General features: G+C 41.7%; 1 protein-coding gene across 1 annotated transcript in view; it reads left to right on the forward strand.

Annotated features, from left to right (window-relative positions):
• Positions 1–15,268: 15,268 nt before the first annotated feature.
• The window catches only part of SLC4A4 (solute carrier family 4 member 4), a 355,406-nt gene continuing 347,127 nt past the window's right edge, over positions 15,269–23,547 (forward strand). The window contains exon 1 of the mRNA XM_047719486.1: positions 15,269–15,980. The gene's annotated coding sequence lies outside the window, so the exon portion shown is untranslated. The remainder of the gene's footprint in view (positions 15,981–23,547) is intronic.

Raw genomic sequence — 23,547 nt, forward strand, 5'->3', positions numbered from 1 at the left:
GTCTACCCTCATGGATTACTTAGTTCTGTCCTTAGAGTTTAAGAAAGAAATAAAAAAATATAGAAGTGGATATGTTCCTCTCTTCTCTAATTCTGACAGTACTTCCACCGCAACCTATTAACTGGATGTAGGATTACAGTGAGGTTTGCATTTCCATAGGAAACTGGGGATGGATTAAGTGAAAAAGACTATTCCACTGTTTCTTTCCATGCCAAGTGGTGGCCTTAATTCAATCAACATCACTTTGAAGAGATAAATCCTTGCTCACCCAATTGAAGATAGAATATAGATTGAGGCATTCAATATGTTTGATGGACTGAGAAGGTTATTTGAAATTACTTTGGCATGAAAATTGTGCCTTTTTCTCTCATAGTTACTGAGCTGCTAGTGATAGCCACATCCCCATCGCCAGCACTGACAGCCTACCACCGCCACCAATAATAGAGATCACTCAGAGAGTAAATAATAGAAATAAGTTTCAAACCCATGAGTTTCCAAAACTCATGCTCTTCTCTGTTTCACTCTTGTTGCAAAGTATAATTTTCATCCTGTAAGGAATAGGACAGTTATATTCCATTCGAGATCACTACTCTTAGGTAACTGCATGGTTGTTAATCAGATAATTCCAAGGTTTTAGTGGTTTTAGTTCAAGGCTAAGTGGTAGGCCACCTGAGTTCAGTCCCTGCTGACCTTGCCCCATCCCTTGTTCATATATTTTAAATGGAATTGTAGTTCATGAGAGTGAGAATGAATCACTAATGAATGTAGATCATAAGGGAAAGTGGATTTAGTGGATTAGCTCAGGAAAAAACTAAAGATTCTTACTATGAAAGAACATTTTACCATTTTGCTTGGTTTTTGGATCCAGTGTTTTAAACTTAGAAAGACAGTGGAAAACAAAAATAATTCTTTATGGGTACTATATATGGTCAAAATTTGTTTACGTAAGATAAAGAAGACAATACACTCAAGGACTCACTACATTTATTTGATAGTTCCATGCCATTTTTTTTCTCCTGTCCTATTGCTCCGGATTTTGTTGTGTGCTACCTTTTCTTTATCACTAAAACAATGTTCCTAAAATTGTTCTAGAGTTCTTTATCAGTAATGTTTCAATCTTTGGCAGAGACTGTGGGGTCAGGGAACTAGAAATCTGAGTCATGTAGACGGAGAGTAGATGATTTTTTTTAGCAGGTGATTAGGAGCACAATCAGGGGAAGAGAATAAAAATTTCAAGCCAGGTTGACCATGTCAGATTATCGTTTGGCCATGGAAGTAGGCAGACCATTAGATCCTTTATAAATTTCATCTTTTAATCTACTGTTTTCTTTCACTTTTACTTAATAATGAGAATGGGTAGAGTGTAGGCTTTATTTTTGGGATTCCAATTTTGTTAGGTTGCTCAATTTTGGGGAAATGGGAGTGTCTACACCTGTGTGTGATACTAGTGCCTCTGAGGGGAATACCCCCTATTAGCCATATAAACTGTCACTTTTAATTTAGGTGTAGCTATGCAAGGTAGTAGGGGGCTTTGCTAAATATTCTGAACTAGTATTTTCACACTCCCTCCAACTCTAAAATACTAGACCTCAGCTTTTAGTCTGTTATTTTCTGCAGTGGTGTCCCAGAGTAGTTTTGTAGCATTCCAGGCATTGATGTAATACGATAATTGACTTATCTCAGTCCGCTGGAATACAGGAGGTGCGTTGAGTGAGGGAGCATGGTGCAGTGCGTAATAAAGCAGAACAAGAGGTGTAAAGAAAGACATACTAAGAAGATTTGAAAGGTAGATCTTTCATAAATAAACATGATTACATTCCAGTATGTTTTATTAATGTAGTCTGCTTTTAGTCTCAACCAGGGGTTGGCAAAGTGTGGCCCTGTTGTGGCCACACCACCCATCATTTGCATATTGCCTACAGCTGCTTTCTCACAACAATGGCAGAGTTGAGAGTCGTTGAGACAGAATAAAGGGCCGGCAAAGTCAGTAACACTTGCTATCTGACTCTACAGAAAAAGTTTGGTGAGCCCAGGATTAAACTAATTTCTTTTTTTTTTAAGATTATATTTATTAATTTGACAGAGAGAGAGAGAGAGAGAGATCACAAGTAGGGAGAGAGGCAGGCAGAGAGAGAGTGAGAAAAGGGCTTCCTGCTGAGCAGAGAGAGCCCAACAGGGGCTCAATCCCAGGACCCTGACTGAGACCATGACCTGAGCTGAAGGCTTGAGGCTTAACCCTCTGAGGCACACAGACGCCCTAATTTCTTATCCTATTTCTTATTCACGAAATATAATAAGCCCTTAAATTCAAACTCTTCAGCAAACAAAAAAATACTTGAAGTTGTTAGAGTACATGATTTAAAAAAATGACATGAGGGCGCCTGGGTGGCTCAGTGGGTTAAGCCGCTGCCTTCGGCTCAGGTCATGATCTCAGGGTCCTGGGATCGAGTCCCGCGTCGGGCTCTCTGCTCAGCAGGGAGCCTGCTTCCCTCTCTCTCTCTCTCTCTGCCTGCCTCTCTGTCTACTTGTGATCTCTCTCTGTCAAATAAATAAATAAAATCTTTAAAAAAAAAATGACATGACCCTATAAGTCCCCAAAGAAAAATTTCCATATGGCAGCTGAAAGATTCTAAGGCTGTAAATGGTGATTATGTTGGTTTATTTCTTTGGAAAGAAATGAAAAAAAAAAAAGTGTAAACATGTGTAATTACCATTTTTTTTAAGATTTTATTTATTTATTTGACAGAGAGAAATCACAAGTAGATGGAGAGGCAGACAGAGAGAGAGAGGGAAGCAGGCTCCCGGCTGAGCAGAGAGCCCGATGCAGGACTCGATCCCAGGACCCTGAGATCATGACCTGAGCCAAAGGCAGCGGCTTAACCCACTGAGCCACCCAGGTGCCCCTGTAATTACCATTTTTAAGGCGCTTCCAGAATCTTAGCACTCAAATAGAGTACCAATATTGGTATTGCCCATATGGCATAATAGCGAAGGTTGAAGTAAAGTCAATAGCTTTGAGTTCAGTTTATTTTGCCCATACCAGACTAAAAGTTTCATATTGATTATGGATCTGCAAGGATAATCAAAACTTATTGGATCACTGAGGAGTGAAATATGATCAAAGACCAGCTCTGTCAGAGCCAGGAAGAAGTGGCTACCCACGGAGGAAGGTATGTTATTGCTAGTGCTTGCTAAAATCATTCATATGACTTTATTAAATATTTCTGATTGTTGTAGAGGCAAAACAAATTGACTTTATTCACTTACAAGGTAACAGGTACTAATTCTTAGGAAAATAATTTGCTTTCAAAATTTATTATGTGGTGTTAAAATAGTTTTCAAATCAGAGTATTTCAAAAGAAATATCCCTAATATCCAAGGACAAATTCTCCTATTTTATACTTAAAAAAAAAAAGATTTTATTTATTTATTTGTCAGAGAGAGAGAGAAAGAGAGAGAGAGCAAAGACAGGGGCAACAACAGAGAGAGAGGGACAAGCAGGAAGCCTAGGCTCAGCAGGGAGCCTAATGCCGGGCTTTATTTCAGGACCCTGGGATCATGACCTGAGCCGGAGGCAAACACTTAACTGACTGAGCCACCCAGGCATCCCTTGTACTTCCTGAAAGAAAAGTAAAGAGAAAATATTGGCTGCTAAAAAAAGAAAAAAATAGAGATTGTTTCTGGAAACAAAAAACTTTGTTGTTTAAAAATTGTTTTTGTTGTTCAAATTCCCTGTCATACTTAGGAATTTTATCCTTAAGCAGTCTATTTGTAGCTCCACTCACATAACTTAGAGATAACCGCAGGAGAACATCTTATGGAATGTAAAGGAAATCACAAGATTTGAAATCTGCAAATGTGCATGTACACCGGGGCTTTAAAACTGGCTTCATTTCACTCTAGCTTTTATCAAACCTGAATGCATCCTTTACTATCAAGTGTAATTTTACCAAGAAGAATTAGGTGCCAATTTATGCCTGAACTTCAGAATCCTTGTCTGTCCCATAGTCACCACTAATGTGGTTACTCAATCTTTATTTGAGTAAGTAAAATGATATTTAGTTTAAGAATCTTGTTCGCGGATTGCGGACTCTCTTAGAATTTAGTTGAACTGTATAGGCGACATGTGGGAAGGATTATAACTTAAATGGATTTATTTCCCAAATGTTTGTTTAACTGGCTAATATGGTAACTATTGCTGCTTAACGAACTACCCCAACATTCCATCGCTTAAAATTTCATTACGTTCATGGATTCTGTGTGTCAGGACAGGGCACAGCAAGATGGCTTGTCTCTGTTCCTCAGAGTCTAGAATCTCCACCGGGAAGCCATTTGGAAGCTGCGGTGGTTTGATGGCTGGGGGCTAGAATCATCTGGAAGCCTCTTTACTCAGATGGCTGGTGCCTGTGTTGGAAAGACCTGGAGACTAGAACTGGCAACTGAATGGCTTATAGGTGATTTCTCCATGTGGTTGTTCCAAGTGGCTTGGCTTGGAGCCAAACAGGGCAGGTTTAGGACAGTCTTCTATGGAAGGCGGCTCAAGTTTGCAAGCGTAACTGCTCCAGCAAACAAAGTGATAGTTACGCTCATGACTAAGCCTTGGAAGCCATAGAGCCTCACTTCCACCATGTTCTTTTGGTCAAGTAATCCTAAACCCATCCAGGTTGAAGGAGAGGAGAATTAGACTCCACCTCTCCATAGGGGAGTGGTGAGATCCCACTGAAAAGAGGATGTGGGAATGGGAGATGTTGCTAAGACCTTCTTTGGGAAACAGTCTCCTCCATGGCCAAAGAAAAAGTGAGTACACAATTAGAAAATGTGAGTGTTCGGTGAAATGGTAAATTTTTGTGATGTTGGTTGTTTATTAAATTAGATGTCTAAAAGTCATCTCAAACCTATTATTTCCAAACAGTGTTTTGTATCTCCCCTTCAAACTGAAAGTGATTTTTGTTTTCTCTAAGCTTGGTCCTCGTTAAATGTCTCCCTCATAGAAAACTTGGGAATCATCCTTGATTTTTCTTGTTCTTCCAACTTGTACGTCTAATTTGTCAACTCCACTCAGTTCTATCTCCAAAATGCCTCTCAAATTCATCTGATTCTCTCCATCTGCCATGCTCCTCTCCTAATGCAAGCCATCCGGTCCTCTCTAATTCCTTCCCCAGTTAGTAGTAAGAATGAACTTCCCAAATGCAAAATGGGATTATGTGATACCCTCGTTTAGAACTCTTCAGTAGCATCTAATTGCTCTTAGAACATGATGCATTATTGTTCCTGGGACCTGCAAAACTTTCAAGATCTGGCTCCCACCTTTTTCTCTAAACCTCCTCTCATAACACTCTCTCCTCTTGTTGCATTCTAGTCTCACCAACTTCTGTTCTTCAACCCCCAAGAGTCTTCAAACCTGCTGGTTCCCCAGCCTGGTGTCCTTTCCCCATAGCTTTCTGTAAGACCAGCTCATTTAAAGTCAGCTGTTACCTCCTCAAGCCTTCTCTGACTGCCCAGTCTGAAGTACTCTGTCTTGTTCCTCTCTGCATTATCATGTTCAATTTCCATAATAGAACTTACTGTTCTGTATTTTTGTTTACCTGCTCATTGCCTCTCTTTCTAACTAGAATTTAAGCTCCCTGAAGGCCTTTTCTGTTTTGCACCCTTGTTTCTTTAGGACTTTGCTGGATCTTGTGTGTCATAGGCATTTCATTTTTTTCTGAATGAATAAATGAAAGATTGTATAAAACAAGGAGACATTATATGTTTATGCCTAATTTCTCATGAAAATGGACCCATAGCTAAAGCCTATGACTGAACATAAAAGATTTTTACATTAGTAACCACAGAAAAGTAAAAACCTTTAAGTGTTTTGTGGTTCAGTCTGACCTTTCAAGGTAGATCTTTCTATATTTCAGGTTGTAAATATCATTAACTAAACCTAAGCCTCATTTATTCATTTAGGTTTTAATGAGAATCTCCAATGTGTATGGGACTACACTAGAGGAGGTAAGAAATAGAAAAAAGCATGACAGGTTTCTCACTTCCACAGAGCCAACAATTTTGTGGGGGAAGTGAGGAAAATATACCAAAAACCTCATTACGTTGAGATGGTTCAACAGACAGCTAAGTGGCATCTAAATGTTATCAGTATGGAGGAGAAAGAGGTCTTCTGGGCTAAATGAATCAGAGAAGATGATATCGATCGGGTAGTATTTTAATTGGATGTTTAGAAATAAGTAGGCTTGGGGCGTCTGGGTGGCTCAGTTGGTTAAGTGTCTGCCTTCAGCTCAGGTCACAATCCCTGAGTCCCAGGATTGAGCCCTGCATTGCACTGGGCTCCCTGCTCAGCGAGGAATCTGCTTCTCTGCCCCTCACGCCACCCGTGCTCTCCCTCTCTCTCAAATAAATAAATAAAATCTTTAAAAAAAAAATAGGCTTTCCATAGATGGAGAAGGAGGTGGAAGAAAGGCATTCCTGGTAAAATAAATTGGCATGAGCTAGTAACCAGGACCAAGAAAACAAAATGCATATTCAGGAAATGGTGAGAATTCTGGGCTGTATGGAGTGTCACGCTGTATACGGGGTCAGCAGCAAATACAGCTGGTTGAAACCAGGTCATAAAAGGCCACCAACTCCAAGCTAAATAATTTGGACTTCATCCAACAGCTGATGAACAACATTGAAAGTATTTTTTTTTTCCCTTTTTTTGGTTAGGAGAAGGCAGGAACTTAATCAAAATAGTCCTGCTTCATGTGCAGTTTATTTTTTATATTTATTTATTTAAAAGATTTTATTTATTTATTTGACAGATAAAGAGAGAGCACAAGTAGGCAGAGCTGCAAGCAGAGGGAGAGGGAGATGCCGGCTCTATGCTGAGTGGGGAGCCCAGCACCGGGTTGGATCCTGGGACACTGGGACCATGACCTGAGCTGCAGGCAGACGCCTAACTGACTGAGCCACTCAGGCGCCGCCCCCCCACCGCCCCCGTGCAGTTCAGATTGAAAATAGGGAGTGTGGGGAGGAAGGACTGTGGAGGTGAGGAGCCCAGACTTTTCCCCTCAAGGACCAAGGACCTTGTAATTTCAACTTCATCATGTCTCCCCTGAGGGGTAGATTGAGGAAGCCTGGTATGGTGGAAGGAGCCGGGGCTTACGCTTAGTTTCACAACTCTGGCTCCATAACTTTGGGATTTGTATGATCTGAGGTCAGTCGCTTGACATTTCTGACCTCCGTTTCCTTCATCGTGAAACAGAGATAATTTTTGTCCTATCATACAAGGTTTCCATGAGGATAAGGAAGTTCTTGACAAATGGTAGCTATTATTAATTATTGAATGTGGCATTGAATTTATTTGCTTACAAGCTTTTAGCATTACACTGGACCACTTCCATTTGCCTTGATAGGTGGTCTGTGCTAAAGCAAGACTGTGGAAGCAATTCATTAGGACAGCACCCACTATACCTCGTATGTAATATTTTCTTCAGTATTCTCTGAAAAATCACCTCCATCTACTTGATTACTCTGTTCTTTGTTCCAAAGGGTAACTGCAGCATCAGCAGAAACTTTTGAATGGTTGTTTCTCTAAATGGAATATCTTTTGCTTTTGCCAGGATAGACAAAGTGTTAAATAAGTGCTCAATACTTATTGCATTTTAATTTAATCAAAGAAGCAGTAATAGCATTTGAGAGCCACTGACTGGAGCAGAGAGAGCTGTCTAGCACTCTTGCTTCTGACCTGTGCCATTTGCCTCTTATTCTTTCTTCCTCTTTAGGGTTTATTTTAATGCCTTCCTTGGACTAAGATGCCAGGTCGTTGGTTCCAAGGCATTACTAAACCTATGAAGAGATGTGAGTGAGGACCAAGAAATGATTTTGGAGTTAGTTTCCCTGGATCAAAGTTGCCAAAGTATTCAGGTGGCAAATTGAGAGGAAAGGAATGTAGCTTTCAGTAATACAAAAATCACCCCTCTCTTCCAGTTTCTGATTTACCATCACATATACTAACACATGTTTTCTGACAAATTTTGGCTACATACTAATTTTTGAGTTTAAGCAAGTAAGAATTGCCAAAGGAAAATTATTACCCATTTCAGTGTAATTTTGGATGGAATGCTGGTTTTTGGTAGAGACATAAAGGTCTTAAAGTTTTATTTAAGGATGAAAATTGCTAGTACCAGGTCCAGGCCCTACATACCAAAACAACAATAACACTATCAGAACACTAAGAAAAATATTTCCTTCCCCCACATATTTTAATATGCAAAATTAAAAGGTCAAGGGGAAAAAGTAAGTGAATACCTTGGTTTGCTGGTTCATGGGAAGTGATTAATGGCCTTCAAACATACATGTTGCATATCTATTTTGTGCCCTATAGAGATGATTGGAGATAGCACATAATGAGATTAAAGTTAAAAGAAAACACTGCTGAAAATCTGATTTTCAATAATGTGATGAAAAAGTAGCCATGTTAAAAGAGAAAATAATACAAAGTATGATGTTTTCAGCTTCCAAAAATTCCAAAAATTCTCGTTTTGGATAACCAAGTTCTCAGAAGTATATTCAGGTCTTGGTATTAGTATCTATGTGCTCTGTCAGATTTGGTTGGAATTGGAGCTGTAAATGCAGTTCAGGGGTCACTTTGCCCAGCAGTTAGCTAATTCTTCCAGATCAGATGTTTAAGTTCACAGAGAAAGGACAAACCTTCAATTCCAAACTTCCTCAAATTTTGAGGCAATCTGAAACAGCTGACATGTATGGAAAGTACGGCTTCTGGTACTCACAGTGCTTCCTTTTTGATGTTGGGCGTGATGCCGTTGATGGGGTTATTATGAAGATTGAATGAGTTCATTTATGTTAAGTAATTAGAATAGTCCCTGGAATGTGGTAATGACTATGTAGGTACTGGCTATTTTTTTAAAATAATACTTTATTTTAAAGAAATCTCTACACCCAACATGGGGCTTGAACTTACAACCCAGAGATCAAGAGTTAGATGCTTTCCTGACTGAGCCAGCCAGGCTCAACATTGGCTGTTCTGATTTTAAGTATTAGGACTGTTAATGGGACAGTCAGTATTTTCATTGCCACATAGCAGAAACTGTCAATAGAGACCGTGTTCCATATGAATTTTCACAAACAGAAGGTCAATTCTGGAATTGTGCTGAGGTAAGAGCCCAGCAGCTATCAAATGGGTTGAGAAAGACGGCACCGAATCCAGATCCTACCACACCCCATTTTACCCTGGCTAGAAACTTGTGATGAAAATATGCCAGGGTATTAGCAGTCTTTCTCTGAAAGGGGCTATTTCTCACTGCTGTTCCATCTATTTTTCTCTATTTTACAAGTTTTAAATAATGAACCGTATTACTTTTATAATGGAAAAAAGGAACAGATTTTCAGTTTTGAAAACCAAACAGCTGTAATCAAAGGTGCAGCGAGATGCCCCATATGATGTTATTTTAAGATTTTTGTACTGATTTGATTTCCCCACGTGCAAGAAAAACAGCAATATCCTTTTGAAGGTCTTTTTGTCCCATGACGCTGATTTGAACAGAGCCCAGGTGGGCAGTGAGCAAACACTGTGAGCCCTCAGCAGTGCCCAGTAGCCGCGAAGGGACTCAGATATTCCAGCACTGCCATTGCTTTGTAAGAATATTAGGATATTGGTCTCACTGTTTATCTCAAGAGTTTCTGTTTAATTACATGCCTATTTCTATGGAGAAATAGCTCCAAGGTGTAAAGGGAATTATTTATGTATTTTAAATTCAAATTTAAGTTAAAAAATAAACCATCTATTCACATGGCTCAGAATTCAAAAAGTAATAAAGGATACAGTGAGACGTCTTCCCACGACCACCTAATTTCCCTTCCTGGAGGCAAATAGCGGTTTCAGTTGCTCCTGGATCTTTTGGAGATATTTTATGCACATGCCGATAGCTACGTGGATGTAGTCTAAAAGTTCTTGTTTACGAAGAATGATGTCTTAAGGAATATGTGGAATCTGAATTTATCTTAATAGAAGTATAATCTGGTTGACTAAATCTCTCTATTGTTAATGTTCCAAAATGAGTGCATGCAATCAATCATCCTATAAGTAGCTACTGAGTTCCTACTGTGTGTGAGGCCGCCTGCCAGGTGTTGCTTGTCATGTCAAGTTGCCTTTAAAATTTTTCATATTTATGCATCTTGTCATTCCGATCCGTGTGCTCAGACGTCACCAGGTCAGGGAGGTTTTCCCTAACATCCACCTGAAAGTAACTCTCCCCTGTCCCCTCACTCACTGTGTTTTACTTCTTCTAGGGCCAGGGTGATTCTAAATTAATTTCTTTTTTTTTTTAAGATTTTATTTATTTATTTGACAGACAGAGATCACAAGTAGAGAGGCAGGCAGAGAGGGAGGGGAAAGCAGGTTCCCCACTGAGCAGGGAGCCCTATGCGGGACTCGATCCCAGGACTCTGGGATCATGACCTGAGCCAAAGGCAGAGGCTTTAACCCACTGAGCCACCCAGGTGCCCCTTTCTCACCAATTTCTCTTTTGAGAGTGAGGGGGAATGCTGTTATTTAGACACAGGGATAAGAGGGCTAAAGTGGAATTGTGAACTTGGAGGCTTGGCACCCCTGCATTCATACATCTGCTACTTCATAGCATTCTGTAGTCCAAGGAAATGGAAATTATCTTGTTATTTGTTTATTTGTAAGCTTCATGAAGCAGGAATTCTATCTGCTTGTTCTGGGATAGAACCTAGAAGAGTCCTTGACACATAGTAAGTAGATTCTTAAGTGTTTGTGGACTGGACGGATGATCTGTGTACGCTCCGTGTTCTATGTAGAACGGAAGGTCTTTTGGTTGGCGGTGAGAAATTAAAAAGCCATAAAAGGCAAATTTGTTCAGAATGTTTTTTCCCTTAGGATGTGGAAGAAAGGAGCCAACTTTTAAAATTTTGCAGCATTTCCTGAAAATAAATCAGTCCAGCAAACGTGCGCTTCCAGCGCCAACTCTTCCGTTCCTTGCAGGGAGACCGAGGTGCAGTGGTCTCCACGATGGGCCTGGCCTGGGAAATAGACCAGTGGGACGAGAATGGTCACGGTCCAGGTTGATCCAGTGGTGGCTAATCTGTGGAACAGCTGTGTCCACGTGACTCAGGGAGAGGAATTTTAGAGTAGCCTGCCATCTGGACTTATTCATCCTCTGAGGAGGCGGGGAGGCCGGAGGGATACAAGGAAACAAGCACCTTTCTATGTCTGGGAGATGGCTCATGTAGACACACACACACACACACTCTGATTGGCAGAGTCCTTGGGCCCCACGAGTCAGTTCTGGCAGTGAAGTTTGACGTAATTCTCTGTCTTACTTAAAACCAGACCGATCTTTTAAGTCAGTGGGCATAGATGTAGTAGCTCAATTTAAGTTTTCCTTTCCAAATAGAGAGGCCTGTGTCCTATGTGATGCTGGTCACGGGAGAAATTCTGTAGGAGGAAGAGGCTGGAACTCTGGCCTCGGGTTATTAAGCAGAGCATTCATTATAAGTGTGTCAATACCGTTCCTGAAAGATTTGCATGTTTCTCTGTCATAGGCATATTCTTCAAATTTTATTAGAGAAAAATATTCTGGTATCCTATTAAAATTATTATTATTATTATTTAAGAAAAAAATCTCAAGCCCCTTGATTTTCTTGCTGAGGGAACTTAGGCCCCAAAAGATTGAATAACTTGCCTTCCTTGACATTAACAGAGATAGGCCCCTGTTTTTAGAAGTTAGATCCTCCTAATATTTGGCTTTACGTGTGTGTTTTAAAAATGACAGTTGGATAAGTTGAGAGCTTAGTAGTTTAAGCTATGAAGAAACTTATGACACACGTTTAACCAAATAAAATTATTTTCCCTCACTCATGCCATGAGGACAGCTTGCAAAGACTGTGTTCACTTTTCTCCTTTCCTCTTAAGAAGGGGTTGGTTATTTTTAAAGCTCAAGTTGAAGGAGTGAATATAGATTATAAATCTTGGTTGGCTGAATTTATTCAGGAATTTGTCAGACTGAATATGAACTTTCTGGGGAGTAAATAAATGAAAAATGAGGTCTTTAAGTGATCTTTCTCTCTCTCTCTGTCTATACCTATATCTGTCTTCGGTTTCATCCCAGACTGGTTCCAGGGCAAAAAAGAAAAAGTGATTTTCTCTTTCCTTAGACTCACATCATCAAGTGATTGACTAAATTTATGATGGAATGGAAATTTAGTGATCGTTCGATTGCTATACTGTCGAATAACAAAACAACTGCAACTCAAAACAAACGTAAGCACAAAGAAAACGATTGTGTATAGCAAAATGTTTGCCAAACTTCTACCAATGAGCCCCATACTTAATAAGAACCTGATACAGAGTAATAATTCTGATTATTCTTTGAAGTCTATAGTAACGGGATATAACGTATCTGCTACCGCCTTTTTGTGTAGGCCCCCAAATGAAGTGTGTATAATTGTTATAATTTTGAATAACTCCAGGATCAACATTCAGTGATATCTTTCACCTTCTTTTTCTTTTCTAATAAAATAGAATAATGAAGAGACCCCCAAGTATAACAGTTGCATTTGTGGGTTCTGCTATTATTGAACAAAATGCTTTATAGATAATACTGGTGATAAGCCATCAATCTCCTTATTTTATATGAGGAAACTTAAACACAGAAGTTTTTCAGGACAAAAGGACAGAGGTGTGACTTGAGAAATGGCTTTATGGCAGTAATCCTGTCTGCACATCACATCTGCACCCTACTTACTTAGAATAATTAACAAAGGGCCTATTGGTTGTACTATTTTACTACAGACAGCTTTCTTGTTTTAGAAGCAAAGAGTGCCATGCTTATACATGACCAGGATTGCCTGGACTGTCTGTTCACAAACTTCGTCTTCCTTCTTGTTGGACCTTACCGGGTCCGGAGGTTTCATCACCGGCTGCCACTAGATGGTGCTTGTCATTGAAACAAAGGTTCCTCCTCCCATTTTCCTGTTTTCTTTAGGTGTCTGTTAGGACCTTGGCTGATAGGACAGAAACTTGACTGATAAGCTAAGTCGTGCGTGGGTATTCTAGAAGGTCATTTAGTACAAAGAGTTATTGATCAAAAAGGCAAATCATTATCAGTAAAGAGTACTTATGCTGTTTTTTAAATTCCATTAATTTTCCTGTTCATTTTCTTTGTCATCAACCTGTGTGAATCCCAAGACAAGAAGAACAAATAAATCTTTCTCTGGGTTCATGGGAATCAAGGGACACAACTCAAGTTTTAGAACAGGTGATAAAAAAAGATCTCAGGATTCATTGTCCTCACCCGGGTAGCAGTAGCAAAGGTGACCACATGCAGAGTTGACAAGGAAAGTTAATCAATGACCTTTTAAAGGAAAAACACATATATCTCAATTACTGGACAATAATCAATAGGAAAGGAAATGGAACATGCTCTTTTAATTGTGGGATAGCAAACAGCAAGTAATGAGAATGATAACAGAGGTTGTTGGCTCTTTGCCAAAGACAACTCTTTTTCTCATTAATTTAAGACACACACGAAACCTTACCTCATAGTGCTCTAATTCCCTCCCTGCCTCCCACCCCTCACACACCAATTTTATACCCCTTTCAGGGTTAAGTTGTGCCAATCTCAATAGCGAAATGCTTCCAGGGCTTACCTATTTGGTTTTTGTGAAGGATAGTTTGTTATATTTTGCAGCAGAATATTAGAAAACATAAATTTCTTGCACTATTCCTTTCCCAAACATTCACCAACGCTGACCATTCATGGCTGGTTCACGATTATAATGAGAAATTGCCAGCTATGTTGAAATACATAATCCACAGTGTGAAAAACTGCTGAACAGCAGTGTCAAATTCTTAATACAAAAGTGGCTTCCCTTTGCCTGTGAGCTTACTTTGGGGTTGCTGAGTCTTGCTAACTGTGTTTTTAGGCACTGAAAGTTAATTTTAACGTTAATCTAAAAACAAAATATAAATATGTAGGCACACGTTTTAAAGTTAAATTTTTTCAGTCTTCTGTTTCGAATTCCCCGTGTCACTGCAGTACATTATGTAGAATGCATGAACATATACGTGAGCCAGATGTGACAACAGCTGGACACATGACATTAGTGCATTTTAATTTCAGACAGCTTTGGGTGGTTCCTAGTGCCTTCTGAGCATTGACTGAGGATTTTAAATATACCCATTTTTTTTTTCCCCTTTAAATGCCTGCCTCCTAAGCACTGGTGAGGTACAATGGATCTCTTCCAGTTTTAAATACTAGAAAGAGAAGCTTCTGTCCCTAGGTTATTTTCCTCCAGAATATCCCCCCTCCCCCCAGGGGTCTTATTAGTTATTGCTTAGTACTGAAGAAGGGTTTGGAACCAGGAGCAGATAGTCTGTGTGTTGAAATTATTTTTCTTGGGTTTTATGTGTTTTGATGGTTACTGTTGAAAATGCAGTTTGGTCAGTGACTTCCACACACACACACACACACACACACACACACACACGCGCACACACACATGATATGTATTAATAGGAAACTCTCATACGCTTGCATCATACACTTGTGTGGCTCACATCCCTGCTCTCTCGCAGGACCCAGAACGTTAGATGGTGTCTGTGCTGACAGTCTGTTGATATCTCAATGGTTTACTTAACTGATCATGATGGGGCTGGGCCACTGATACATTATTAGTATTATTTGCTTAGCAAAGGGTACTTGAACCTCAATACTTAGCCTCAGGACCAGAGTAAATACAAATAAAAACTTTGTACGCTCAAGAAGACTCCCTTGGAGGGCCAGTGGTGTTTCTCAGACTGTCTGAGGAAGACAACACCCGTGACAAAAGCACAAGGCTGAGGCCGGTGCTGTCCCCAGACATCCCCCGCTGAGGGTGAACGAGGACCGAGTGCCCGTAGCGCTCCACCCGGACGCCCCAAGTTGAACGAAGTAGCCTCCAGAGTGATCTGGGGCCGGGAAACGAAAGCAACTTCAGTTCTGCCCGGGAGGACAGGCTGTCCCCACTGGGGAGCTGCTGTGACTAGGACAAAAAGCTGGACCTAGCAGCTCGCTCAGGGCGTGAGAGAAGGAACCCAGGCCGGCGAAGGCAGCCGGTCGGGACCCGGGTCTCCGGCCGGGTCCGGGCGGGCGCGGCGCGCGGAGCACGAGCCCCCGGCGGAGGCGGCGCGGCCCCAGGCCCCTCCCCGCCGCCGCGGATGCCCGGGCGGCTGACGCCGAGCCGCGGCCCCGAGCGGTGGGGGCCGGGCGGCGCGAGCGAGGGCAGGGCAGGGGGCCGGCCGAGGCCACTCGCGGCTTTAAATATGGATCGCGGGCTCGCGCTCGTGGCACAGCCTCCGCCACGGCTGCCTTTCCCGCTTCCCCGTCCCGCAGCTCGCTCCCGAGGGGCGCCCTCGCCGGGCACCGCCGCTGCAGTGTTAGTTACTGGCAAAAACCTCGGAGATCCCCATAAATATGCAGAAGCTGCAGAAGGCAAAGTAGAGTAGACGCCCGCGCCCTCACACACTCGCTCGCCCCGCACCACGCGGGCCGTGTAGACATCTCCCCCTCCCCGCGCCGCCGCCGCCTCCCCCCGGCTCGTGGGCCGTGCGGGCTCCAGCCCTGCTTGCTCCGAAGACCCTCCCGCCCCGGAGCCCTCGCCCCGTCCTCGCCTCCCTCCGCCCCGGAGCGCGCACCCACCCAGGCGGCAAAGTTGTGACTACTTGGGCGCGGGTGGCTTGCGCCCCGCTCGACCCGCGCGTCGCGCCGGCAACTTCCCGCGGCTCGGCCCCGCCGCGCCCCGGGCCCGCGCCTGCGGGGATCCCGCGGGCCCCCAGCCTCCGGCCCCGGCGGCGCGCCGGGCAGCGCTTCTGTGGCCGCGGCGGCCGTGGCGGCAGCGAAGGCGGCGGCGGCGGCAGCGGCCGCCGCAGCCCCACACTCCGCCGCCAAACTGGAGGAGCGACGGAAGGCGGACCCCAGGAGGTGAGCGCGCGGCCCGGGCCGCGGAGGGGAGGGTCGGCCGGGACCCCGCGTCGCGGTGGCGGCGGCGGCGCAGGGGCGGAGGGCCCGGGGGCCGGTCCCGGAGGGCGCGCGGGCGGCCTCGGCGCACTCGGGGGAGGGAGAAGGAGGTCTGCTGCGGCCGGGCATCCCCTGGGCTGGGCGCCGGCCGAGTGTGGACGCGGCTCCCGCGGAAAAGTACTCCCCCCCACCCTTCTTAGCGTGTAGAGGGGCAGTTTGAGCAGCCCTGTCTCCCCCCGCTGTAGAGCCCCCTGCGCGGAACCAGGCGTTGCTGCCCGGGCTGTGGGGCCAGTGTACGCGGCGGGCTGGGCTCCGGCGCAGTGACACGTGTGCTCCTGTGAGCCTGGGTGGTCCCGGTGGAGCCCGGGCACCTGCCACACAAACATCTCCAAACCCGCGAATGGTGGAGGCTTGGGGGACTCTCGGTGCCCCCGCTTCGCTGCCCGCTCCGGGACGGAGCATTCACGTCTCCCCCTGGCACACCGAACGCGGGGGGTGAGTCAGGCAGATTCTCTGCGAGTGGCACACACACAGTCACTTGCAGTGGCTTTGGAAGAGTGAGGCCGAGGTTAAACTGGGATTTCTCTTGGCCAGCGACGGCGGAGCTCTTCCTCAGGTACTGGGCAGCATGTGCGGCTTGGCAAGGAGAGGTGATTTCTTTTTTCTTAAGTGCATTTCACCCAGCCCTTGCCAGTCCGTTAATAACAGTCAACAAAGAAAGGCAGGAGTTGGGAACCACATCAGCAAACTGCCGCAAGCACCGCAAGGGAAAAAGTTCTTTAAGAACAAAAGAACAACGAGGACGACAACAAAAAACAAACAAAACCCACAGCAAACCCTGAACTTGACTCGAAAGATGGAGAAGAAAGCCGTTTGACCTCTGTTCTCCCACTGGAAAGCATTTTTCCCCCCTTTTCCAGTTCCTTGTGAAACTTTTGTTTTTCCATCCCTCATTCCTTCTCAGGGCCTCACCTTTCTCAGACCAATTCCCTGCAGCAAGCTCTTTTCAGTCTTGACAATGAAGAGCAGTTAACCACTTTGGAGTACCGTCTTTATTTCCTTTCTCGTTTCACTTCAGTGTTGGAGAAAGTTGCTCCTCATGGGGAATCATGAACCCTGAGCTGTACTAAACACACATTATCTTAAGTACTGGAACAGTTCCTTTCCGGAGAGACACTGCATTGTACAGTATTCCTCCCCCCCCCCTTTTTTTCCCTTGTATTTGGGACCTGGACTTAGACTATTACCTGAATTAAAGTGTCCATTGCCCATTAGGGCTCATTCTTATTTTTTCATTTTGATTTGAATAGCTTTTTCAGTGCAGTTAAAACAGTACTCAGTAGCGTCTTATAACCAATGTAATGTCTTCGCAAAAGGTCTCTAAGAACTCTCCTTGTATTTATCACATTGGCATTTAAATAATTTTCATGATCATTATAGCACTTAGATTGAGGTTGTTAGCATAACTTCAAAGGAAGCATGTCTGCTTATTTTTCTATAATTTTAATAACAAAAAAACTTTTACTTTCATTTTAAAGTTAAATATAGTGATAGGCTTCTGTTCTCTTTCTATGAAATCTGAAATTGAATCTCTTTAACTTTATCTCAGTCTCTGGTAAGATGACATAAAAACTCTCACATATGTGGACAGAACGGAAAGTAGCACTCTTTGGAACTGTTGAGCCATAGGACATTTGTAAGAATGGGAGTGGGAGGTGTAAGATTGGATGTTTGGATAGTTCCAGGCATGCTTACCTTTGAGAAAAAAGAAAACTAAGGAACCCCTCCCCCAACATTGTGTATGAGTGTTGTCAAAATGAGGTTTTAAGTATCATTTAATGTGTTGAGGTCATTCTAGAGTTTTACTAATTAACATGTATAAGGCACCTTAGCCGAAGAAATTGACAGGATGTACTCTGAGTTTATAATGATGTATCCCTTTTAGTTTATTTTCTCAACAGAAAAGAAATTTAAATGTTTGTTAATGTTACTATTTTAGTCTATGAAATGATTAGCATAAATTTGGAGTTTGTAATAATGTGTGAAAAGAATACAGGGAATCATTTAGAGAAAAAAATGTGATAGAAGTCGGGTAAACTTCGGGACAGCTTCCAGCATGATCTGGTGGTAATTTCATTTTTCACTGAGCCCTGGCAAGTACAATTTTGAGGTTCTGATCCTTTGTTCTGATAACAAGAGAGATAGCCTGGCCATAGCTTGCACTGTAAAGAAACACACAACACTGAAGGGAAAAAAAGTACACATTAGCTGGTGAATCATGTAGATAATCAGGTTTCTTTGCTTGCCTCTGAGGGCGCTGCAGTCCACAAGGACTGCTACTGTTAGGGGAGAGCGTCCAGAGGGAACACTGCTCCCTAAGTCAGTGCTTCTGTAGACTTCATCTGCTCCTTTCTTGGAGGTACTCTGCATTCATTTTTAATAACATGCATACAGTTTAAGACCGGGGTTGATAACAACATTGGGAGTGGGAAGAAAGACCTGAGAAGAGAATACTCTAACAACGCTGGAAGTTTCTAAGTGTTTTTTCCTTGATTGCTAAGTGGAGCGAATCAGGGTGCATGACTTGATGGGGCCAAGGGAGCTCTCAGCAGAACACATAGCTCAGTTCTCCCTGTTGACGCAGTTTCTGAGGCCAACCTATGATTTATGACATTTATGTCTTTTGGGGGAGTCATTTAGCAAAATGGATGGTTAGTAAGTAAAGTTAGTAAGACTTTATGAAACGAGGTCTTGCTACTTTCAGGATTTTTTTTTTTTTTTTCATAATGCAGAAAGTTTAAGGGAGGGGAAAAATGTTTCTTTCATATGACGTCAGGGGTAAGTTGTATTCCAAATATGTTTGCCTTTCTCCATTTGACATGTTTGAGTCGCAGAATAGAAAGTATGCTATTGTCCTTCTAACATAAAGGTGATATTTTATATCCCTGTGGTGCATGCCTTAGTTATTTTTTCAGTAGTAGAGATGGATTTTCCCACCTACCCTTTTACTCATTTCTTTTGGATGATGTACACATATACACATGCACACACACACACACGATGTGTTTGTAGAGATGACTGATTTTATTTTACCTAAAGCCATATTTATGACTGTCATAATGATTTGGTGGCAATGACTTTGTTACATTTCTCTAGTCTCAGCAGTATGACGGCATTTCAAACAAGACATCAAAAGGACAGGCAGCTATGAGTGATGATGGCTTTATTTACCTGCTGTGGCAAAGAAGAGATAAAAGTTTGTTTTCTCTGTCTTTTCATGATGTTCATAATCCTATTCCTTATGGATCTTACTTGCCTTTGAATTAAGTTATATATTAAAAAAAGATCGTGGTAGAAATAGGCTTGGTGAAATCATATACATCTGCACTTGTTTTCATAAACCAAAACATCATCTTGTTATTCCTGCAAATTAAGGAGATGTAAGGGATTATTATGCTGGTTGAAAAAAATGAGGAAACTAGGCACAGAGAACTTTGTATCCTTTCCGTTCCTTTCTCTCTCTCTCTCTTTCTTTCTTTCTTTCTTTCTTTCTTTCTTTCTTTCTTTCTTTCTTTCTTTCTCCTTCCCCCCCTTCCTCCCTCCTTCCCTTCCTTCCTCCCTCCCGTCCTTCCTTCTTCAACTAAAGGGATTTTAGTTGAACTTTTCTTAAACTAAAGGGAAACTTATTGGTGGAGGTGGGACGAACCTTCTCTCTTTGAACTAGTGCTATCTATGTGTTGAATGACTGTGATCAAATGAATGATTGTTGTTTTAGTCACAGCTGAAGATACTAAAGCAGATACATGTTTATCCTGGTTTGAAGGGTTGGTTCTGGTCCCTCTTAGTGATTCTGCTCAGCAGCACTGCCCATTGACCTCGATATTTTCTCCTGTCCGTTGGTGCCAGAGTGCCTTTCCCTAATGAAGAGTGTTCAGTTTGCGTGGAGCAATTTTATCTCCAGTTTTTAAGAGTTAACTTTTGTTTTTCATGGAGAGTGAATACAGAAGGAAGTTACATCAAATTAGGATGTTAAAGAAATAAATAACCACCAACAGATAGTTTGGGATTATTGTGTAGAAAAAGGCTATCCTTAGTTTAACTTAAGTTTTTATCTTAGAATCCTCAAAAAGATTTTAAATAAAACTTGTAGTAGTATACTTTTGGGGGAGTTTAAACATCAAAATTAATAAAAATACAAAATGAGAAAAGAATATATTGTCTTTCAGACTGAGGTAATGTTCTGTGAATGATACAACTAGAGAAAGTTCTTCATAATGTCTTGTATAAGAAGTCATTGGTTTCTTTCCTTTTCTTGGAAGTGTATTGATTGATTGATAATATCCTTTATACTATTTGCAAATAAGTGAACTTGTGGGAACTGGACTTCTGTGTGAGTTAGTTGTAGGTTTGGCCTGGAGACTAGTAGTCACTGGTAGGGTCCAGTAACAACTTCGTCTATTTGGAAATCCTATATTTGGCATATTCTTCAGCAAAATAAATAAATAAATAAAATTATTTTTTCCCGAGCAGGAAAAATAAAGGGTTACGAGAAGACATAGATTAAAGAGGATTCACTTTACTCACAGGAGATCCCTCCAAATCGGTTTACTCTTCATGCACCTACAGTTCTACTACGACTGATCATAGCGTTTCTAATCCTGTAGCAACACTGAATTGCAAATTAGAAGACAGGAACGGGCTGATATTGGCAGCTACATGGATGACATTGCAAAGTGCCAGGGGACAGATTGGTAGTAAAGGGAGAGATGGATCAAGTATGAAAAACAGTCATAGGACTTACAGTGGACATGGTGGGAAGGACTTTGTGGGTGGACCCTGATAGGATCACTTTATTATATTCCCTTCTCCATCCCTCCCTGTCTTTCTTCCTTTCTTTTTTGCTCTCCTATCCCTGATCCTAACTTATCTTTATCTATCTGTCCGTCCATCCATCCATCCAAAGTTTTAATTGAAATATAAAATGTATAGAGAAAAGTATGCATGGTGTTGAGACATAAGTAAACAGCTTGGTGATTTACCGAAGTGAATACACCAAGACCAAGATACAGACCATTGTCAGCAGCCAGAAGTCCTCCTCTCCCCCAACGCATTATTTCCCTGCAAAGATAACTTCTGTCCTGACTTCTGAGGCTATAGGCTATTTTTATCTATTATTGAACTTCCGACCAGAGTATAGCATGCGCATCCTTGCATCTGCCTTCTTTTGCACAGCGTCATGTTTGTGAGGTTCACTGATGTTTGTGTGTAGTGACTTATTGTCACTGTACGCAGGATTCTGCTTTATGAGAAGGCCACAGTTCAGTTACCATTTTGCTCTTGATGGGCACTGGGATTGTTTCTTGTTTTTGGCTATAATCAATAGTGTTGTTGTGAACATTCTTACATATGTCTTCCAGTAAACATGTGGGAATAATAGTGCCTTCCTTTAAAAGTGCTACCAATTCACATTCCTACTAACATCTTATAAGTGTTTTGGCTACTCCACATCCTTACAAACGGCTGGTATTATCTTTTTTATTTTAATCATTTAGGTGGATGTATAGTTGTATCACATTGTGGTTTTAATGTGCATTTACCCAAGCATCTTTTGTTTCTTTTCATATGTTTATTGGCTGTAGTGAAGTACTTGTTCAGGTTTTTTGCTGATGAAGTTATTTTTTTTTTTTTTTTTTTTTGCTGATGAAGTTTTTGTCCAGTATGTTATACTGAGCAAGAAATGTTTTAATAAGTTGAAAATAGAGCTCCCTTACGACCCAGCGATCATGCTACTGGGTATTTACCCTAAAGATACAAATGTAGTGATCCGAAGGGGCATGTGCACCTGAATGTTTATAGCAGCAATGTCCACAATAGCCAAACTATGGAAAGAACCTAGATGTTCACCAACAGATGAATGAATAAAGAAGATGTGGTATATATATATATATATATATATATATATATGCAGCCATCAAAACCCCCCAAATCTTGCCATTTGTAATGATGTGGACGGAAGTAGAGGGTATTATGCTGGGTGAAATAAGTCAATCAGAGAAAGATAATTATCATAAGATCTCCCAGATAAGAGGAATTTGAGAGTCAGGGCAGGGAGGTTTTTGGGGAAAGGGAGGGAAAAATGAAACAAGGTGGGACTGAGGAGGGAGACAAACCATAAGAGACTCTTAATCTCAGGAAACAAACTGAGGGTTGCTGGAGGGGAGGAGAGGGGGGAGGGATAGGGTGGCTGGGTGATGGACAGTGGGGAGGGTATATGCTATGGTGAGGGCTGTGAATTGTGTAAGACTGATGATTCACAGACTTGTACCCCTGAAACAAATAATACATTATATGTTAATAAAAAATAAATAAAAATTAAAAAAAGGAAGGTTTTAAGATCTGGAAAGTAAACTTCTTTTGTTTGTTTAGAAAATTCAGATAACCATACAAACTCATTCACCAGTGTTTCCCTATAATAAGTAAAGTAATATGGATGAAGATATTAAAAACACTTGGAACTTGCAAACATCACAGCCTGGATCTGTGAAACTCTGTCCTTATTAAAAAAAAAAACCACAAACCAAAAAAAAAACAAACCAAAAAGCACACCAACTTTAACACAATACTCAGAAACCTGCAGAACTTGTTGTCTTCAGTGCTTAACATAAAAGCAAAGCATTTTGTAACTTAGTGTTGCCCAGTGACCAATAGAGATAAGCATTTGGAAGATATGGGTTAAAGACCCAGATCTCTTACTTGGTAGTTATTTGATTTTGGGGAATTTAAAAAATCCTCTTTTTTTTTTTTTCCATTATTAAAATGATTGTAAAACCTAGCTTGCAGAGGTGTTATGAGGGACAAAAGTGATTGTTAGGAAACCTTGTTCAGAACTGTAAATGACTATACATATGTTAGTTATTATTGTTGTTGTCGTTGTGTTCTACAACATTCCTTATTCTTGACTTGAATCGTGCCAGCGCTGAGAACAGTTCCTGACATATTAATAAATGTTTGTTGGCTGAATGAATGAACAACACTTTTAAGTGTCTTTCTTGAGCGGTTCCTCTGAGTGATCCAAGCTCAGAAAACATTTTTTCTCTAGGACTTTTACTTTTTATTGCTGAAGTTGAGTTGGGAACAGGGTTTATTAAACATCAGTCTTGAAAAATTGAGTCTAATAGCCAGCAGTTTGAGATCACCCGTTTCACAGTATTGCTCCTATCAACTTTATGCTCCACATAACACACACAGGACCTGGAGAACCCTTGAAAATGATTACAGCGCTCTTCACCCCATGGGTGATCCCCCAAAGCTTACATGCTGAATATTTCTAGCTTCTATAATTAGACGGCTGGCCAACGGATTTCCAGATTTAAAATATTGTCGTGGTGTCTCTGGTGCTGATACCTTGGAAACCATATTTCATGAAAAATTGAATGTTTAAGGATGAATGATAGCTGAGAACTGGAGCCTGTAGAGAGCCTTTTCAGCTTAATTCAGATGAGGCATTTCCCACATATGTTGATTACAATGG

The sequence above is a fragment of the Lutra lutra genome, chromosome 2 (genome assembly GCF_902655055.1).
Source record: "Lutra lutra chromosome 2, mLutLut1.2, whole genome shotgun sequence".
In the NCBI taxonomy this organism is placed as follows: domain Eukaryota; kingdom Metazoa; phylum Chordata; class Mammalia; order Carnivora; family Mustelidae; genus Lutra; species Lutra lutra.